At 39.3% G+C, this 21,193-nt stretch overlaps 1 non-coding gene across 1 annotated transcript; it reads left to right on the top strand.

Moving 5' to 3' along the window:
- Nucleotides 1-9,287: 9,287 nt before the first annotated feature.
- Nucleotides 9,288-9,394, top strand: LOC141634553 (small nucleolar RNA R71). Its single transcript, XR_012539281.1, has one exon. It is a non-coding gene; the product is annotated as a small nucleolar RNA R71 (small nucleolar RNA).
- The last annotated feature ends 11,799 nt before the right edge of the window (nucleotides 9,395-21,193 follow it).

Here is a 21,193-nt window from a genome sequence, read left to right as displayed (position 1 = left end):
ATAAGTTGTAGAACTCAAGATATGGCTCTTCAAAGTAGGCACTAGCAACTTGAAGTTCTTCCTTTGCTCGCCTAGCTAACTTACTTCTTTGCGCATCTCAAAATAGTAGTCTTAAATCTCCGACTCAACTCCTCTCCTAAATGCATGCATAGGGACATGTATTCAACTTGATTATACTCATTTTCGGTTCATACCAGCAAATAATACAAGACAAACCAAAGTAGCCAATTCGTGGGATATTTGTAGCTAAATACTACACAAAATGCATAGAAATGCGTGCAAATGAAGTATGAAATACCTATATAAAATGCACGCATCAGAGCTCTTGAATTTTTTGTGGTTTATTTAATGGGAAAGACAATTAGAAGAAGATGAAGTAAAAGGTTTGATGGAAACGAAATAGAAAAGGGAAGTAATAGGGTTTTGTTTTTTTAGTAAAGAATAGGTGAGGACTGAGGGAGGCTTTATTTGCGTCTACTCGGTAAAGAATGTGGTGGCGACTGATTATGGTCGCCCTATTTTATTTTCAGTCGCCAATTTTAATTATTGTACAGAATTGTGTAGTCGCTATTTTGGCGACTGAATTCATTCGCCCGTTGGAATATTTCAGTCGCCATTTTGGCGACTGATCTGTATAGTCGCCATTTATAGTCACGCGAAATCAGAATTCTTGTAGTGAATATTCTTCAACTTTTGATCGAAAGGTGGCTTAATATCGATCATGGCAAGGAAGGTGATGCGAGTCCGTTTCGTGTTCACAATTAAAGATGTGGTCGTTGGGTCACGGTCGAATCAAAACACAATTTATAACTTCACAAACAACTCTACAATTAGTAAAGAGGCAAGTAAAGGTCGGATCCCAAGGGACGGGAGTTTAAATGAGATTTCTATTGAAACTAGTTGTGTCTTAGGGGTGTCACAAATTGGGTTGATGTAGAAGGTCACTAAACTAAAATAGCAATGAAAATAAACTAGTAAGATGAATAAAAAAGGGGTGTAAACAATTGATTAAAAGCACTAGGGTGTCATGGGATCATAGGGGAATCATGGGATATGATCATACAAACATGTTCTCAAATTATAAGCAAGCAATTATTGTTGTGATGGATTGAGTTGGGTTATATCTTACAATCCTAGGAAAGTTTGGGTCCCGGAGCCGAATCGATTAGATTGTACAACACCTACAAGTCGACTTAATCTTCCCTACTCAACAACATGCATGGTCAAATGAGACTAGAGTTGGGTTATGTCTTACAAGTCTCATTGAAAAGATAGGTGATGGTGGTAAATGCAAGGATTCATAGGCTTAGCATTTCATCAAACATAACACGTGCAAGAGTTGAGATCAAAACAAGCAAGCAAATAAAACATGAAAGCATATTAATTTAAGCATGAATCATTCCCAATGTTGGTTTCCCCTAATCACCCATTTAACCCTAGTTAAGAGACTACTCACTCATTATCATGTTGATCATGCTAGCAAGGTTGTCAATCATACCAACAATATGAAACATGATGAATAAATGAAAGTAATTAACAATAATTAAAAAGGGATTAAGAGATTATACCTACTAATGATTCCAATAATAAAGCAAAGATAAAAGAAGTACTTGAATGCTTGATTGAGAGGTTGTCAATCTCCCAATAATAACCCAAATAATCTTCAATTACCCAAAATAAAGGATGAACAAAAGAGAGATTAAGGAAATAAAACTTGTATTAGAACTTGATTAATTGTTGATTACAAAACTAAAGAGAGATTTGATTGATATTAACTACTCTAATTATTGATAAGAAGAACATACTCCTCTAATTAGACTAATGGGGAATTTATAGTGGAAATTAGGGAGGATGCATTAGGGTTAACTAAGGGCTAAACTAGTAATTACACTTTTTAGATTGAGCAAGGAGGACCCGGTATTTTTCGAGAGAAGGGCTTCTTTCTTTGTAGCTTGGAGAAGAGGAAATCGTGCTGTGCTGGAATCCGGGCGGAATAAGGTCAGGACGGGCGGAATCTGGCGTTGGAATCCGAGCGGATTCAAGGGAATCCGGTCGGATTGTGGAGGTGGAATCCGAGCATATTAGTGAAAAGCCGCACGGATTGTGCAGCTGCGGGACGGACGGATTGGTGACAATCCGCTCGGATTGTCACTCAGCAACATATCTTCTTCTTTTATTCCCTTTTCTTCATAAATTCCTTGGGGATTTCCTTGGGGACTCAAGGATCCTTTCTCAACATTGCTCTTCCACTATAATATGTACAAAGGCCTTCTAATCTTGTCTCTCCTTGATGCTTGGTCATTGAATTCGATCAATTTAGTCTCGTTTTGCCATGAAAATGCAAGATTCTTACTCCTTTCCTACCAAGAGATCAAAATCTCAAAGAATATGCAAAACAAAGAACTAAAGATAAGAAATGACCCAAATATGCACTAAAAAGCATGGGAACAAGGCTAATTCGGGGGCTAAATATGCGCTAATTATGGTCACATCAAATATCCCCAAACCGAACCTTTGCTCGTCCCGAGTAAAGAGGTGACAAAGACTAGGACCAATACTAACCTATCCTAATAATATAGCCGATATGAGACAATTAGCGGGTCTCACTCCGCCCCTTCAACTCACAAAAAGACAACCATGAGGTAGGATGCCTTCTTGCAAGGCAAGGTGGGTCTTGCCAAAATGGCGACACATCCAAACATTAAGCACACAAAATCACATAATGGATGCATCTACAAAAAGAATAGTCACTCCCTCATCAAGTGGCGGAGGCACTAAAGAGGAACAAATTTAAGAGCATGTAATCCTTCACAAATACTAGTTCAATAAATTACTAAGTCTAAGAGGATGGCACTAAATCACCTCCAAATGGTGTTAAACTAGACTACTTTCGTCCTCAATTTCCAAATGCTTTCGTCAAGAGCGATCGGATGGTGGTGAAATGATGATCCCTATGATGCTAGTAGCATATGACATGACAAGTCTCGAATTCTCTACAAAAGTAAAGGTCATGGATCGTCCCAAGCTCGACCAAGTGGCTTGACAAAAAGGCTTTTTGGGAATGAAATGCTCAAATCTTTATTCACAACGGGTGGATATGACTAGTATTCAAAATTGTCCTCATTTCACTTTCACATTTCAAAAATTTAAGATGGGGTTTGTCCCTTCCGGGCTAGTGTCCTTTGCTTTCGCCAATCGCTTATTAGGCAACCGGTTAACCTCTAGACAATAGCTTTTCGGGGTGATAGTCACTCTGTCTCTGGGCGGCCGAATTCACAACCGTATGGGGGCCCAATTCAATGGATCCCGCACCAAAGCACATCGAAGTGGTACGCCTCCATCAAAACAACTTAAATTTCTCAACTTTCAACAATTCATAACATTTGAGGTTTTCTTGGCATTACATTACTTCCACATGACAAAACTTCTTTGAAATGAGCACTTCAAGCTTATTGATAGAAAATATTTTTGGGTTGCCTTACCACAAGGTCAAACAAGGTCACCTAGACAAGTTAACCAAGTCCACATCGCATCACGGGGTTGGATAGGTGACTCACATGCAAACCCTTGACTAGGCCTTGGGTCATGGATCAAAAGACACTAGTATGACACTATCTAGGGTGCTTTACAACCATTCTAGTAGGCAAAGTATTAAGTTGAACAAGTATTTGTAATGGCTTAGTTGCTCTTGTCAAAGTTCCTAAATAGGCATTTTTCAAAACATTTCTAACATGCAACTACATGCCAATGATGCAACTAATATAAACATCCTAATGCAAGTGATTCTATCAACTAATATGACATATAAACTAAATGCAAGTCCTAAGTTCACATTGTTATACCGCATCAATCAAAATAAAGCCACATAGTCATTAACATAAAGAGGAAAAAGGAGAATGGAAAGATCATACCATGCGGTCTTCATGATCCTCATGTCTCGGATGTGGCGTAGTCAATCAATGTGAACAAGGATAGAACAAACACAATATATACAAGACAATATATACAAGACTACAAAAGGAAATAAACATGTTTTTGGGTTTCAATTTTCAAATTTTTATGATTTTTGAAATTTTTCAATTTTTTTGGATTTTTGAATAAGAGTTCAATGTTAGAATTCCCATCCCCACACTAATATGGGCATTGTCCTCAATGGCCAAAATGATGGAAATTATGCAAAGATGATGCATGATTTCTACACTAAATGCAATCTACACTAAGCTACACTACATGATGCATGGTTTTTGTTATGACGGAGAGGATAATTTAGATTACCTCCGTTGTGTATGTATTAACTTCCCCAAACCGAGTGAGACACTATTGCTAATGTCCAAGGATGGGTGTAGTTCATGCACACACTATGCAATGCATGAAACTAATTTGTCATTTTTGATTTTGAAAATGGGAACAATAAAATGAGAACACCTCAATGGTACCGAGGTGTGAGTCCTCTATGGTGCTAGGACTACTCCAACAATGATCAAAATTATAATTAAAACAAAGAGAGAAATAGACAAACCATGAGAGGGTAGGAGTCTCCAAGGCTTGCTAATCTTCCATCATGCTATCACCATCACTTTCCTCATTAGAAGTGGTCACATTGCCACTTCCCTTGTCATTTGCTTCTTCACTTTCTTCCTCATCTTGCTCATCATCATCTTCACCATCATTTTCTTCTTCTTCACTTGCTTCTTCATCAATGTTATCATCAACTTCTTCATCATTACCAACAACCTCATTGTCACCTAAAACGACCCTAGATGCACCCGGAAATAGGACTTCTCTATCCGCCCAACTAGGCAAAGGACAAGATGGATCAAGTAGTCCTTGCCTAGCTAAGTGTAGGAGGGGTGGATATTGAGCCAAGTAAGCATTTTTCCGATCTTCAAAGGCTTGCTTGTGCATTGCTTGCATGAGAAGAGTCACATAATCTTTCCTAGCTTCAACTCCTTCCGGCTTGAACTCTTCATACTCAAAGGGGTAAGGTGGTATGACAATGGAAGAGGAGGGAGTTTCAAGATCACCCTTTTATTGTTGAATAATATACTCGGCCTCTTTAGAAAGGGGAAGTAGATAATTGGTCCGGTGGACGCTTAGACGACAAATCTTTGAAGGCAAGGTGAACGATCTAGCTTCACTAGTGAGCCATCCATACTTAGTGTCAAGGGGGTTATGGGCAACCCACTTGAACTTGTGTATCATAGTATGCAAATCAACAAGATGACCACCTTCCTTTGCTTTGTACTTGTTATCCTTATTGAAGTTAGGATCAAAGTGCTTAGCTAGGATAGTGACTAGGCCGCCATTGACAATAACGGTAGTGCCCTTCTTCCCACAATCAATGTTGAGCCATCCATCTACCAAGAGCCTCAAAGAATTGTAAGGCTTGGTGTGTACTCTTCCAATGTTCAAAGCCGATTCAAGGAGAATAAAATCAAGTTTGGTGAAATGGTTGGTATCTTTCCTTGCAATTATGGTGTTTCCCATGACCTTGTGCCATACTCTTATGCCCGGATGGTGGACCAAAAGAGCACGACTCGCATGAAAGTCCTCAAATTTCCTCCTGGAAATTGCCTCCCAAAGAGGTTCGGGGTCATACTTTCCATAATTCTTAAAATAACGCGGTTCATCACTAAGCCCAAAATTTCACTCAATTCCCTAAAGGTGATGCGTCTACTAACATTAGCTAGACGAAACTCGAGATTCTCCCTATTCTCAACTTTGGTGACTTTCAAAGAACTTAAAAATTCCAAGGTAAGGGAGGGGTATGTCAATTCCTTTGTTTCAAACAATTTCTTCAACCCCATGGCTTTGAAAAAGGCTCTAGTTTGCTCAAGAACACCCAATTTTTCTAAGGTATCTTCACATATAAATTTGGTGGATTGTAATGACTTCATAGAAAACTTGGCAAAGGTATTTCTATGGGTTTCGGAAATAAAAGTTACCTCCGGATAATGCAAAAGTTGATCGATTTCCGGAGTAGAAGGTGTTGTTGCTCCCATAGAAGGTTATTGTTGTTGTTGCACTTCCAAGTTTGGTGTTGCTACCACCATAGCGAATGCTTTCTTTGTTTGAAGAGCCTTTTGCCTTTGTGAGAGTGCCTTAGCCTTTGGTGCCTTTGTTGCTCCCTTAGTCCTTGCCATTGATGAACTAACCAAGAAAAGAATGAAAAATCTTCAATTTTTAGTGTACCCAAATCGATTTAAAGGTGAAAGGCTTTGCCTTTATGAAATCAAAAATCGACTCAAAGGTTGAAGATTTTGCGTTTAGTTTTGATTTTTATTGAAGAAGGGGTGATTGATTTGTTGTTGGAGAATGTTGTTGAGGGATTTTGTTTTTGTGATGGAGAGAATGAGGTTTTTGATGTTGTGGGTAGTGTTTATGAATGAATGAATGAATGAAGGAAGGTGGGGGGGATTTTATAAAGACCGAAATTTTCGAACTGCAGGGGTAATCCGTGCGGATTCTGCCCAATCCGTGCGGATTCTGCTCTTTCTGGGTTTTACAAAACTCGCCTAAAGACGGGCGGATTCGGTGGAAGACGCTCGGATTTGCTTGACACGGGACGGGCGGATTTGGCAGAAGACGGACGGATTTCAGTCCAGGAAATTTTGCTTGTTTTCTTCAGCTGCAAAGACGGACGTCTTTCTTTCAAGACGGGCGGATTCTTCAAGACGGGCGGATTTCTGCTCAGGACGCCCGGATTCAGTCACAGTCAAGAAATTTTCAAAATTCAGCTCAGTTTAGGACGGGCGTCTTTTCTGCAGTACGCTCGGATTACTGAAGACGGGCGGATTCTGTGGAATCTGCTCGGATTCTTCCCCTGTGCACTCGGATTCAGTTCCATCCGTGCACAATGCATTTCCCTTACCATTCTTCTATTCTTTCTTCAAGTCTTGTGTTCGTCATTGTGGGGGCACTACTAGGCATGGATAGCCTAGGCAATTGTCATCCCCACACTAAGCTAAAAGCACTACACATCAATTGAAATTGTTAGTCCCTCCCTCACTTCTCTCAAACATGACAATTATCTTGATCAAAGTAAATAAAAATCCAAAGATGACAAAAAATGCAATGCAATAATTTGAAATGTAAGTTAGGGAGTTAGAAATATTTACAAGTGGTGGTTTAGGGAGGACTCCACCAAACTCTCATTCATGATGAGATGTCAAGGAGGCATGTTCAAGGTGTTGTTGATGTTGCTCAACACCTTGAAGAAGTAATCAAAAGCTTGTTCATTATCATGGTAGAGGTCTTCAATAGATCTTGGCCCTTGTTGTTGGTCTTGATCGATGGCATTACCAATGTAGGGATTAAAAATCCCTTCAAATTCGTTGTCCCAAAGACCACAAACTTCATTAAGTTGATCATTGAAAATCTCTTGCTTTGATGGAGACAACTCTCCCAATTTCTTCTCTTGGCCAATGAGGCCATCCTCTTCTTCCTTGATTGATTTTGATGAGCTTTGCAAGCTCTCCTTGTCACAATTCACTTGCTCTTTGAATGGAGCATCTTCAATTTTCTTCTTTCATTGGAGTTCCGATATCTTCCTTTCATCCTTTCGGCTATAATGATCAATCATGAAACATGGTTCATGCAAACGAGGAGCTCTCATAGTCTTGTCAAGATTAAAAGTTATGCTTTCATCTCCCACTTCTAGAGTGAGCTCACCATGTTTCACATCAATCACCGCACCCGCGGTGTGTAGGAAAGGTCTTCCTAGAATGATTGGAATGTTGGAATCTTCCTCTATATCAACAATGACAAAGTCCACCGGGATGATAAACTTCCCAATTCACACGGGGACATCTTCCCATATCCCTAACGGTGTCTTCGTCGATCTATCGGCCATTTGGAGTGTGATGTTGGTGCATTTAAGCTCTCCCATCCCCAACCTTTTACTCACCGAGTACGGCATGACACTCACACTAGCCCCTAGATCACATAAGGCTTTGTTGATCGTCGTGTCGCCAATGGTACACGGTATTGAGAAGCTTCCCGGATCCTTTAACTTTGGAGGTGAACTCCCTTAAAGTATTGCACTACTCACCTTAGTGAAGGCGATAGTCTCAAGCTTCCGGATCGTCTTCTTCTTTGTGAGGATATCTTTCATGTATTTCGCATAGGCCGGCACGTGATTGATTAATTCCGTGAAAGGAATTGAGACTTCCAAATTCTTCACAATTTCCATGAACTTTCCAAGTTGATCATCAAATTTGGGCTTGGCTTGACGACTTGGAAAAGGGAGTCTAATCACAATGGGCTCCTTCTTCTTGACCTTGTCTACATTTTTCTTTGAACTTTCTTCTTTTGATGATTCTCCACCTTTGGAGCTTTGCACAATTTCTTCCTTTTCACTAGCTTCCACAACTTCATCCTCAACTTGCTTCTTCGGTGCTTCATACCTTGTACCACTTCTCAAGTGAATGGCACTAACCGTTTCATGTTTAGGGGGATTACTTTGAGGTGGTAATTGCCCCTTTTGTCTTTGTGAGCTTGAAGATGCTAGTTGAGTCAATTGTTTTACCAACATCTTGGTGTGAGCTAGGATGTTGTTGATGGTGGTTTCCTTTGCTTGGCTATCTTTTTGCATTTGAGTGAAAAATTCTTGTTGATTCTTTTGCATTTGGAGGACCGCTTTTTGGACATCAAAACCTTGGTAATTTTGGTGATTGTATGGATTTTGATTTTGGTAACCTTGGTTTTGATTGTAAAAGGGTCTTTGATTTTGGTTTCTCATGGGTGGTGGAGTGTATGTTGTTTGAGGGTTTTGAACATTTTGGCTTTTGTATGAGAGATTTGGATGGAATTTGGTGTTTTCAATGTAAAAATTGGAATAAGGGGTACCACTCTTGTATGCTTGGAAAGCATTCACTTGTTCATTTGTTCCCCTACATTTACCTTGGTCATGTCCCAAAGTTCCACAATTCTCACATATCCCACTTGGGATTGATGAGGATGCCGTCATGGCATTAACATGATGCTTTGATGATTTTGAGTTTTCCTCAAGTCTAGCCATAGCTTGTTCAAACTTCAAGTTGATTGTGTCAATGTGAGCACTAAGTTGAGCACCCAATTGAGTAACGGAGTCCACTTCATGCTTTCCTCCTCTAGTAGCCTTGCGAGGTCTACTATATTGTGAGTTATGGACCGCCATTTCCTCAATCTTGTTCCATGTTTGATTGTCATCAACTTCGGTGAACATTCCATGTGATCCCATATTGAGAATGTTCCTAGAATCTTCATATAAACCATTTCAAAATTGTTGTACCAAAAACCATTCACTAAGTCCATGGTGAGGACATGAGCGACAAATTCCCTTGAACCGCTCCCAAGCTTCATACAAAGACTCTTCATCCCTTTGCTTAAAACCCGTAATTTGAGCTCTTAGCATGTTAGTCTTTTCCGGTGGGTAGAATTTTTTGTAGAAAGCTAGAGCCAACTTCTTCCAAGAATCTATTCCGAGGGTGGCCTTATCAAGGCCCTTCAACCATTGCTTCGCGGTGCCGATTAAATAAAAAGGAAATAAAACCCATCTAATTTGGTCTTGAGTCACGCCCGTTTGAGAGATTGCATCACAATAGTCGCAAAAGGTTTCCATATGAGAATGAGGGTCTTCACTAGGCATCCCCCCAAACTGGCTCCTCTCAACTAATTGGATGAAGGCGGACTTGGCAATAAAATTTCCGGTTAGATGTTGCGGTGTAGGAGTACCATTTGGTAGATTCTCCTCGGTGGGTACGGAGTGTGACGCGAATTTAGGCATTGTAGGTGGATTTTGTGGGGTATTGTGTAATGGGTTCTCTTCTCCTTCTATTGCGAAAGGATTGACAAACTCAGTAGTGGGTTAAAGAACTTCACTAATACCTCTTAAATTCCTCCTAACAAGTCTCCTATTGTTCGTCAAGGTTCTTTCGATTTCACGGTCAAAAGGTAACAAATCACCTCGTAACCTTCTAGACATGCAAAATATCAAACAACTTGAAAACAATTAGAACAAACCTTGAGGAGTTTTATTTCCCCAAGGCGAAGAAAGACACAACTAATAACAATAAAAAGAAATCTAAATCAAATAAACACCGTCCCCGGCAACGGCGCCATTTTTGATGCGAGTCCGTTTCGTGTTCAAAATTAAAGATGTGGTCGTTGGGTCACGGTCGAATCAAAACACAATTTATAACTTCACAAACAACTCTACAATTAGTAAAGAGGCAAGTAAAGGTCGGATCCCAAGGGACGGGAGTTGAAATGAGATTTTAATTGAAACTAATGGTGTCTTAGGGGTGCACAAATTGGGTTGATGTAGAAGGTCACTAAACTAAAATAGCAATGAAAATAAACTAGCAAGATGAATTAAAAAGAGGTGTAAACAATTGATTAAAAGCACTAGGGTGTCATGGGATCATAGGGGAATCATGGGATATGATCATACAAACATGTTCTCAAATTATAAGCAAGCAATTATTGTTGTGATGGATTGAGTTGGGTTATATCTTACAATCCTAGGAAAGTTTGGGTCCCGGAGCCGAATCGATTAGATTGTACAACACCTACAAGTCGACTTAATCTTCCCTACTCAACAACATGCATGGTCAAATGAGACTAGAGTTGGGTTATGTCTTACAAGTCTCATTGAAAAGATAGGTGATGGTGGTAAATGCAAGGATTCATAGGCTTAGCATTTCATCAAACATAACATGTGCAAGAGTTGAGATCAAAACAAGCAAGCAAATAAAACATGAAAGCATATTAATTTAAGCATGAATCATTCCCCATGTTGGTTTCCCCTAATCACCCATTTAACCCTAGCTAAGAGACTACTCACTCATTATCATGTTGATCATGCTAGCAAGGTTGTCAATCATACCAACAATATGAAACATGATGAATAAATGAAAGTAATTAACAATAATTAAAAAGGGATTAAGAGATTATACCTACTAATGATTCCAATAATAAAGCAAAGATAAAAGAAGTACTTGAATGCTTGATTGAGAGGTTGTCAATCTCCCAATAATAACCCAAATAATCTTCAATTACCCAAAATAAAGGATGAACAAAAGAGAGATTAAGGAAATAAAACTTGTATTAGAACTTGATTAATTGTTGATTACAAAACTAAAGAGAGATTTGATTGATATTAACTACTCTAATTATTGATAAGAAGAACATACTCCTCTAATTAGACTAATGGGGTATTTATAGTGGAAATTAGGGAGGATGCATTAGGGTTAACTAAGGGCTAAACTAGTAATTACACTTTTTAGATTGAGCAAGGAGGACCCGGTATTTTTCGAGAGAAGGGCTTCTTTCTTTGTAGCTTGGAGAAGAGGAAATCGTGCTGTGCTGGAATCCGGGCGGAATAAGGTCGGGACGGGCGGAATCTAGAGTTGGAATCCGAGCGGATTCAAGGGAATCCGGTCGGATTGTGAAGGTGGAATCCGAGCGTATTGGTGAAAAGCCGCACGGATTGTGCAGCTGCGGGACGGACGGATTGGTGACAATCCGCTCGGATTGTCACTCAGCAACATATCTTCTTCTTTTCTTCCCTTTTCTTCATAAATTCCTTGGGGATTTCCTTGGGGACTCAAGGATGCTTTCTCAACATTGCTCTTCCACTATAATATGTACAAAGGCCTTCTAATCTTGTCTCTCCTTGATGCTTGGTCATTGAATTCGATCAATTTAGTCTCGTTTTGCCATGAAAATGCAAGATTCTTACTCCTTTCCTACCAAGGGATCAAAATCTCAAAGAATATTCAAAACAAAGAACTAAAGATAAGAAATGACCCAAATATGCACTTAAAAGCATGGGAACAAGGCTAATTCGGGGGCTAAATATGCGCTAATTATGGTCACATCAGAAGGCACGACCTTTATAGTAAACGGGGGATTGGTAACTTGGTTGGCAAAACACTTCAACCGGAATTTCAACGAAGATGACACTTATAAGCCGGTTAAGGGAGGCCACCTCATTGATCTAGCCACTATGGTTAAAAAATTTCATTGGGTTAAGAATGACACACTTGACAACAAATTTGAGTGGCTTACAAAAGATACCAAGTCCTTCATTATAACGAACCAAATTTGCCGGCTCAATGTCCGTAGCCCACACTATCTTCTTCCACTCTCCGAGGAAGCCGAGTCCATAATACAACACCATAGGGAGGCCATTGTCGAGCCCTCCTCCTTTATTATCACTCCACCCTACCCGTTCACCTACCACGAGTTTCGACCCGAAATTGGGGAATGATTACTTGACTCTTTTGATGCAAGAAATGCATAAGCAAGGCCATGAAGACCGAGTCAATGCATATAGAGCTCAATATCTGCCCCTCTTACACCTAGCTAGGCAAGGACTTCTTGTCCCATCATGTCCTTTGCCTAGTTGGGTGGATAGGGAAGTTTTCTTTCCTAATGCTCCTAGGGATGCTAGCATGGGTGATGAGGAGGTTGTTGTTGAGAGTGGTATAGAAGAAGATTAAGAAGGCGAAGAAGAAGAGGGAAGTGAAGAAGAAGAAAGCTCAAGTGAAAGTGGTGAAGCCTCCGGGTCTATGGAGATAGATGATGACAATGATGCTAGTAAGGATGATGATGATGATGGAGATGGGAGTGACACCGCCATGGGCGATGATTGAGGATTAGCAAGCTCTTGGGAGGATGCCACAATACTTTGTGAGTTTCCTACACCTCCCTTAGCTTTGCTCATTTCTCTTGTTTTCATATATTTCTATTCTTGATCATGACTATTTTCATTGTTCCCAACATGTAAAATCTAAAATGACAATTGTAGTTTCATGCATAGCATCCTTATGCATGAACTCCCCCAATTTTTGACATTAGAAATAATGTCTATTTTGGTTTGAGGAAGTTTATGCATATGCATTGGGAGTTAATTTAAATTATGCTCTTCAACCAAACAAAAATTCATCCATCATATAGCATAGCTTAGTTTGCATTCACTTTTGTATATATATATATATATATATATATATATATATATATATATATATATATATATATATATATATCATATAGTTTGCATTTAGCTTAGGAATCATGCATTTTCATCTAGCTTGCATAATATCCTATCGTATTGGCCATTGAAGACAATGCCCATATTAGTGTGGGGATGGAAAATTCTAACATGACTTTTTAAACAAAAATGATAAAAATTGAAAATTTTTGAAAAATACAAAAACATGTCTTTTTATTTCATAATCATAAAAACCAAAATTGAAAAATTGAAAAATTGAAAAACACAAAAACATGTTCATTTCCTTCAGTGTAGTCTTGTATATATTGTGTTTGTTCATCCTTTTTCACATTGATCGACTACGCCACATCCGAGACATGAGAATATTTAAGACCGCATGGTATGATCTTTCCTATCTCCTTTCTCCTCTTTATGTTAATGACTATGCAACTTTATTTTGATTGATGCGGTATAAACAATGTGATTATAGGATTGCATTTAGATTATATGGCATACTAGTTGGTAGAAGCATATGCATTAGGATGTATAAATGTTAGTTGCATCATGTCATATAGTTGCATTTAGGAAAAATTTTGTGAAAGCATCTATTTGGGAATTTTGACAAGTGTATATAAGGCCCTTGTAGATACTTTTTCATCTTAAGACTTTGCTTGTTAGAATACTTCTAAAACACCCTAGGATGTGTCATGCTAGTATCCTTTGACCCATGGATTAAGGCCTAGTCAAGAGTACCTTGTGGTGTGATAACTACATGGCTACCGTTTATTCCAAGGTGACCCTTAAAACCATCCAACCATCATCCATATTCTACCACATTTTGTCATCAAAGGGAATGGGCACAAAAATTGTTCAAAATTTGAGTTCAAGAATTGAAATGAAAAGTCAAGAAAGTTTGCAATTGCATCAAAGGAAAAGAGGAGTAACAAAAATGAAAACTCCTATGCTTCAAATATAAGCACCCTCACTACAAATGGGGTAGCTTTGAAAATTTCAAAAAGAAATGCAAAAAGTTGAAATTGTCAAGTGTTGAAAATGCCAAACATCAAAGAAATGACAAAAAGAAAGTGTTCTCAAATGTCAAATTCCACAAGAAATTGGGAGGGGGGAAACAACAACAAAAAGCAAACTCCCATATGAAACTCAAATACTATTGATCCCTTTTCCATCATATCCACTTTTGTGCATGGTAGAGAGGGGACGACCCTTCTTCTTGTCTAGGCAAGAAGGGGAATTCCGCGATCCTACAGTGTTTCTAACACCATAGGGAGTCTACTCTTGATGAAACCATTTAGCACTTGAGGACAAAGGTAGCTAGTTTGACACAACTTGGAGGTGATTTATTGATATCCTTCTAGGCTTAGTAGTTTGAATAAACCGTATCTATGATGGAATGTGTACCCTTAGACATCTGGGGGGTGCCGGTGTGCCCGAAACCAGCATTCGCCGAAACTCGAATTATCGTCAAAAATGTGCTAAAACTCGTTATTTGAGGCTCAAATCGAACAGGTTAATTCCTGAAATGAGCTCGGACGCGTGATTGAAAAACAGGGATAATAAGAAACAGGGTCCAGTACGACCTTTCGAACGGCTGAAATTGAAGTGTGTATAATACACGGTTTTTCGGGATTCCGGGGTCCCGGAAGAAAATTCTCCGGAAATCACATAGAAAGTTTCTCGGGCCAGATAAAGCGGCCACGCAAAGTTTGAGCACAAACAGAAGACATTTGGGGGTGCCGGTGTGCAAGAAACCCGCATTCGTCGAAAATCGGATTATCGTGAAAAATTTGTTAAGCTCGTTATTTGAGGCTGAAATCGAACAGGTTAATTCCTGAAATGAGCCCGGACGCGTGATTGAAAAACAGGGAGAAAAATAAACAAGGTCCGGTACGACCTTCCGAACGGCTGAAATTGAAGTGTTTTAATACACGGTTTTTCGGGATTTCGTGGTCCCGGAACAAAATTCTCCGGAAATCACATACAAAGTTCCTCGGGTCAGATAAAGCGGCCACGCAAAGTTTGAGCACCAACGGAAGACATTTGGGGGGTGCCGGTGTGCGAGAAACCAGCATTCGCCGAAACTCGGATTATCGTGAAAAATGTGTTAAAGCTCGTTATTTGAGGCTGAAATCGAACAGGTTAATTCCTGAAATAAGCTCGGACGCGTGATTGAAAATCAGGGAGAAAAATAAACAAGGTCCGGTACGACCTTCCGAACGGCTGAAATTCAAGTGTATATACACGTTTTTCGGGATTTCGGGGTCCCGGAACAAAATTCTACGGAAATCACATAGAAAGTTCCTCGGGTCAGATAAAGCGGCCACGTAAAGTTTGAGCACCAACGGTAGACATTTGGGGGTGCCGGTGTGCCAGAAACAAGCATTCACCGAAAATCGGATTATCATGAAAAATGTGTTAAAGCTCTTTATTTGAGGCTGAAATCGAATAGGTTAATTCCTGAAATGAGCTCGGACGCGTGATTGAAAAACAGGGAGAAAAAGAAACAGGGTACGGTACGACCTTCCGAACGGCTGAAATTGAAGTGTATAATACACGGTTTTTCGGGATTCCGGGGTCCCGGAACAAAATTCTCCGGAAATCACATAGAAAGTTCCTCGGGTCAGATAAAGCGGTTACGCAAAGTTTGAGCACCAACGAAAGACATTTGGGGGGTGCCGGTGTGCCAGAAACCAGCATTCACGACGAAACTCGGATTATCGCGAAAAATGTGTTAAAGCTCGTTATTTGAGGCTAAAATCGAACAGGTTAATTCCTGAAATGAGCTCGGACGTGTGATTGAAAAACAGGGAGAAAAAGAAACAGGGTACGGTACGACCTTCCGAACGGCTGAAATTGAAGTGTATAATACACGGTTTTTCGGGATTCCGGAACAAAATTCTCCGGAAATCACATAGAAAGTTCCTCGGGTCAGATAAAGCGTCCACGCAAAGTTTGAGCACCAACGGAAGACATTTGGGGGTGCCGGTGTGACAGAAACCTACATTCGCGCCGAAACTCGGATTATCGTGAAAAATGTATTAAAGCTCGTTATTTGAGGCTGAAATCGGAGAGGTTAATTCCTGAAATGAGCTCGGACGCGTGATTGAAAAACAGGGAGAAAAAGAAACAGGGTCCGATACGACCTTCCGAACGGCTGAAATTGAAGTGTATAATACACGGTTTTTCTGGATTCCGGGGTCCCGAAACAAAATTCTCCGGAAATCACATAGAAATTTTCTCGGGTCAAATAAAGCGTCCACGCAAAGTTTGAGCACCAACGGAAGACATTTGGGGGTGCCGGTGTGCCAGAAAATAGCATTCGCGCCGAAACTCGGATTATCGTGAAAAATCTATTAAAGCTCGTTAAGAGTGCTAGTATCCTTTGCTTGTTAGAATACTTCTAAAACACCCTAGGATGTGTCATGCTAGTATCCTTTGACCCATGGATTAATGCCTAGTCAAGAGTACCTTGTGGTGTGATAACTCCATGGCTACCGTTTATTCCAAGGTGACCCTTAAAACCATCCAACCATCATCCATATTCTACCACATTTTGTCATCAAAGGGAATGGGCACAAAAATTGTTCAAAATTTGAGTTCAAGAATTGAAATGAAAAGTCAAGAAAGTTTGCCATTGCATCAAAAGAAAAGAGGAGTAACAAAAATGAAAACTCCTATGCTTCAAATATAAGCACCCTCACTACAAATGGGGTAGCTTTGAAAATTTCAAAAAGAAATGCAAAAAGTTTAAATTGTCAAGTGTTGAAAATGCCAAACATCAAAGAAATGGCAAAAAGAAAGTGTTCTCAAATGTCAAATTCCACAAGAAATTGGGAGGGAAAACAACAACAAAAAGCAAACTACCATATGAAACTCAAATACTATTGATCCCTTTTCCATCATATCCACTTTTGTGCATGGTTGAGAGGGGACGACCCTTCTTCTTGTCTAGGCAAGAAGGAGAATTCTGCGTTCCTACAGTGTTTCTAACACCATAGGGAGTCTACTCTTGATGAAAGCATTTAGCACTTGAGGACAAACGTAGCTAGCTTGACACAACTTGGAGGTGATTTATTGATATCCTTCTAGGCTTAGTAGTTTGAAGAAACCGTATCTATGATGGAATGTGTACCCTTAGATTGCTTCCCTTTTAGATAATTTCCGCCACTTAGATGAGGAAAGTGGTTATTCTTTTGTAGGTGCGTCCATTACTTGTTTTCTGCGCTTAATGCTTGGATGTATCACCATTTTGGCAAGCCCCACCTTGCCTTGAAAGAAGGCACCCTACCTCATAGATGTCTTGTAGTGAGTTGAAGGGGTAGAGTGAGACCCGCTAATTGTCTCACATCGGCTATATTAGTAGGTTAGTTTGAATAAAGGTCCTAGTTTTTGTCACCTCTTTACTCGGGACGGGCAAAGGTTCGGTTTTGGGATGTTTGATGTGAATGATATTTGAGCACATTTAGTCCCCGAATTAGCCTCGTTCCTCTGCTTTATAGTGCATAATTGGGTCATTTACTATCTTTAGTTTCCCATCTTTCATATTCTTTGAGGTTTTGTTTTCTTGGTAGGAGAGGAGTGCAAACCTTGTATTTTCATGGCAAACTAGAGCTAAATTGATCGCATTTAATGACCAAGCATCAAAGGGAAGATGATACTAGAAGGCATATGTAGATAATAAAGTAGATTTGGCAATGCTGGAAGGATCCTTGCATCCTCAACAAGATCCCCGCGGATTGTTGAGGAAAGAAGAGAAGAAAAGTGTCTGACCCAGGATCCGAGCGGATTGCTGCCAATCCGAGCGTCCCTCTGCCCAGCAATCCGAGCGTCCCGACAGCAAGATGCTCGTCTTGAAGCCTCACAATCCGAGCGTCTCCTCCATGATCCACTCGGAACTCCTTACAGGAACCACCGTGCCAGCTTCCAAGATGCTCGGGATGAGCATATCTATGTGGGACTAGCAAAACGGAGATGCGCATCTCCTTGGAGAGGAGCACTTCCTCAACTTTTCTTAAGGTTCTTAATAGTCATTTAAGTACTTGGTAACCCTATACTGTGTACCTAATCTTTAGTATAAATACCCCTTTGTACTACCTAGATTAGAAAGCAATCTTAATACTCTATTAATCATGTTGTAATCAATTAGTAATCTCATCTTAATCTTGTAATCAACTCTTAATCTAGTCTTAATACAAATCTCATTCCTTAATCTTTCCTTAATTTCTCTATTGATCATCATTTATTTTGGGTAATTAGAAAATTATTTGGGTTTATTTGGAGGATTGACAACCTTCCATCAATCATCAAGTACTTCTATTATTCTTTTCTTTATTATTTGGAATCATCTTCATAGGTATAATTCTCCCTTAATCCTTTTAATTATTGTTAATCATTTTTATTTGTTAATCATGGTTTGCCTTGCTAGTATAATTGACAACCTTGTTAGCATCTTAAACTTGATAATGAGTGAGTAGTTTCCTTAGCTAGGGTTAATGGGAATTAGGGGAAATCAACATGGGGATTGATTCATGCTTAATCTAATATGTTTTCATAATTAATTTGCTTACTTGTTGTGATTCCAACTTATGCACATGTTATGTTTGATGAAATGCGAGCCTATGAATCCTTGCATTTTTTACCCATCACTTATGTTTTCAATGAGACTTGTAAGACATAAACCAACTCGAGTCTCATTAGACCATGCATATAGTTGGATAGAAAGGATTAAGTTGACTTGTAGGTGTTGTACAATATAATCAATTCGGCTCCGGGACCCAAACCTTCTTAGGGATTGTAAGATATACACTAACTCGATCCCAACACAACAATAAGTGCTTGCATCTAGTTGAGAATTTGTTTGTATGATCAAATCCCATGTATTCCTGTATGATCCCATGATACCCTAGTGCTTTTAATCAATTGTTTACACCTTCATCTTATCTACCTTGCTTTGTTTTTATTGTTGATTAGTTTTAATTGATCTCCTATCTCAACCCCAAATTGTGACACCCTAAGACACGACCATTTACAATTGAAAATCCTACATCAATATCCGTCCCTTGGGATCCGACCTTTACTTGCCTATTTACTAAGAGTAGTTTGTGAAGTTATAAATATTGTTTTGGTTGAGTAACTTTTGACGACGAGTTTTACAACAACACCAAAAATTCCCTGAGACAAAAAGAGACAAACGAAACAAATAAGACAGATAGGCCTATTGCCTCCCCGGCAACGGCGCCAAAATTTGATACTGTCGTTTCTGTACCCAAAATAAAACCTAAATAAAACTAATAGAAGCTAGTGATAAGTAGGGTTGATCTCCACAGGGAGGCAAGATATCTATCTTTAGTCCATCCATCTAGGTCACAAATAGGGGGTTTTAATTTGATTTCTAAACTACTGAAGGTTTAAAGGCAAGAGAAATAAGGTAAGAGCAGTAAAAGCAAGAAAATATGATAAGAGTGATCAAATAAGAGAAAGTATGCCAGGATTTCGGTTCACCACGGTAGTCTATCGACTCAGTTGCAAATAGCATAGACAATCTACTGTGAGAAGGGCATGGGAAAGGTCCTTCCGGTCCGCTATCCACCCTAGAATTCCACAAACTTAACTTCCATCCTCATTAGTGTAGTCTACTGTTCATAGCAGGTCTGTTTATTCCAATATTCCGATCTAGGAACAAAGTTAACCAGGTTTATGTAATTTAGAAGCGTGCACTCAACTAAATTGGTGTTACAGTTACATTGCTATGGGGACAAATTCTCACATATAAATCATCTAGCCTATTTGCTACATTGTCACAATCCTACCAGGGATTCTCTAGTCCTAACGTAAAGAGAATTAGCTACTCAGGCTCTTAATGTCATTAACAATAACAACAAAAGATGTGCTAATGAGAGACATAACGGGATAATAATCAAGCATTAATTAACCCGGAATAAGAGAAATAATAATAAGAGAAATAATAAGAAGAGAACACAAAATTAAAGTAGAACAAAGGATTAAAATTAAAGGAGAAAGAATGATTACAATCAACAAGAATCCGGCGTAGATATCAATCCACCAAAGCAAGAGTAATTAGGGCAAAAGTTTCAGAGATTAAGAGAAGTAAAAGCAATGTGTAAAGTATGAAAAGTCTATTTATTAACCTAATTACGACTTCCTTATATAGGGAAGCATAATACTTAAAAAAATAATCCATCACGGGTTACTAAAGCCCGTATAAACTAATAAACCCCTCGATCGAGTACTTTCAGACTACTCGATCGAGGTCTTCTCCAGCAATTGTACTCGATCGAACCGTCAAGGTTCTCGATCGAGTAACTCCTATAAACTCCATTTCGATCGAGCTCTAAGAACTGCTCGATCGACCATCTGTTCCAGCCAAACCACTCGATCGACACATATTTCCACTCGATCGAGTGGATATCCCATGCATCAGCCTCAAATACGTCCTTGGCAGGTTCATAGACCTTCCTCCACGCATCTCGAGGTACGACTCTTGCTCGAATGACTCCGTCTCCTTACAATGCATGCTAAATGGGGCGAATAATGGTCGATTCCGCTACTTTCAGGTCCATATCTGCAATAAAGGCAAAACGAACCAAAGTAGCCAATTCGGGGCATTTTGCAATACATAACGATACAAAAAGGCATAGAAATGCATGCAATAAAAGGCTAAAAAGTCTATATAAATTGCACATATCAGTAGTTCGCCAACATATAGGTCAAGTCTATTCGTTCGGTAGAATCTATCAACAACTCGTAGACTATGCAAATGATTATATTAAAAATAGGGTGTCCAACATTGCAAGGCTTGAAACCAGTTACCAAGAGTATAAAAGCAATTTCATCATCGTTACATAACCACTCCGACTCAACCTAAGACTCTACCTAAATGCAAAGTAAATGCAAACATGTTTTTGTATTTTTTTTGAAAATTTTCCAATTTTTTGTGTTTTTGAAATAAATGCATGCGTAAATGCAAGAAAAATGCATATGGATGCAACACAGACATATGTATACCCTCCCTAAACCAAAACATACAATGCCCTCATTGTATTCAGCAAACAGCAGCAGCATCAAACATATAGAGGAAAGGGATATACGAACAAGATGAATGCAAATGAATAAAAATTAGATAAATGCAACTTACAGATTTATATAATACAGACCTCCCAAAACCAGCCAACAACAAGG

Source organism: Silene latifolia, chromosome Y (genome assembly GCF_048544455.1).
Source record: "Silene latifolia isolate original U9 population chromosome Y, ASM4854445v1, whole genome shotgun sequence".
In the NCBI taxonomy this organism is placed as follows: domain Eukaryota; kingdom Viridiplantae; phylum Streptophyta; class Magnoliopsida; order Caryophyllales; family Caryophyllaceae; genus Silene; species Silene latifolia.
This window is presented reverse-complemented; position numbering and strand designations above follow the sequence as displayed.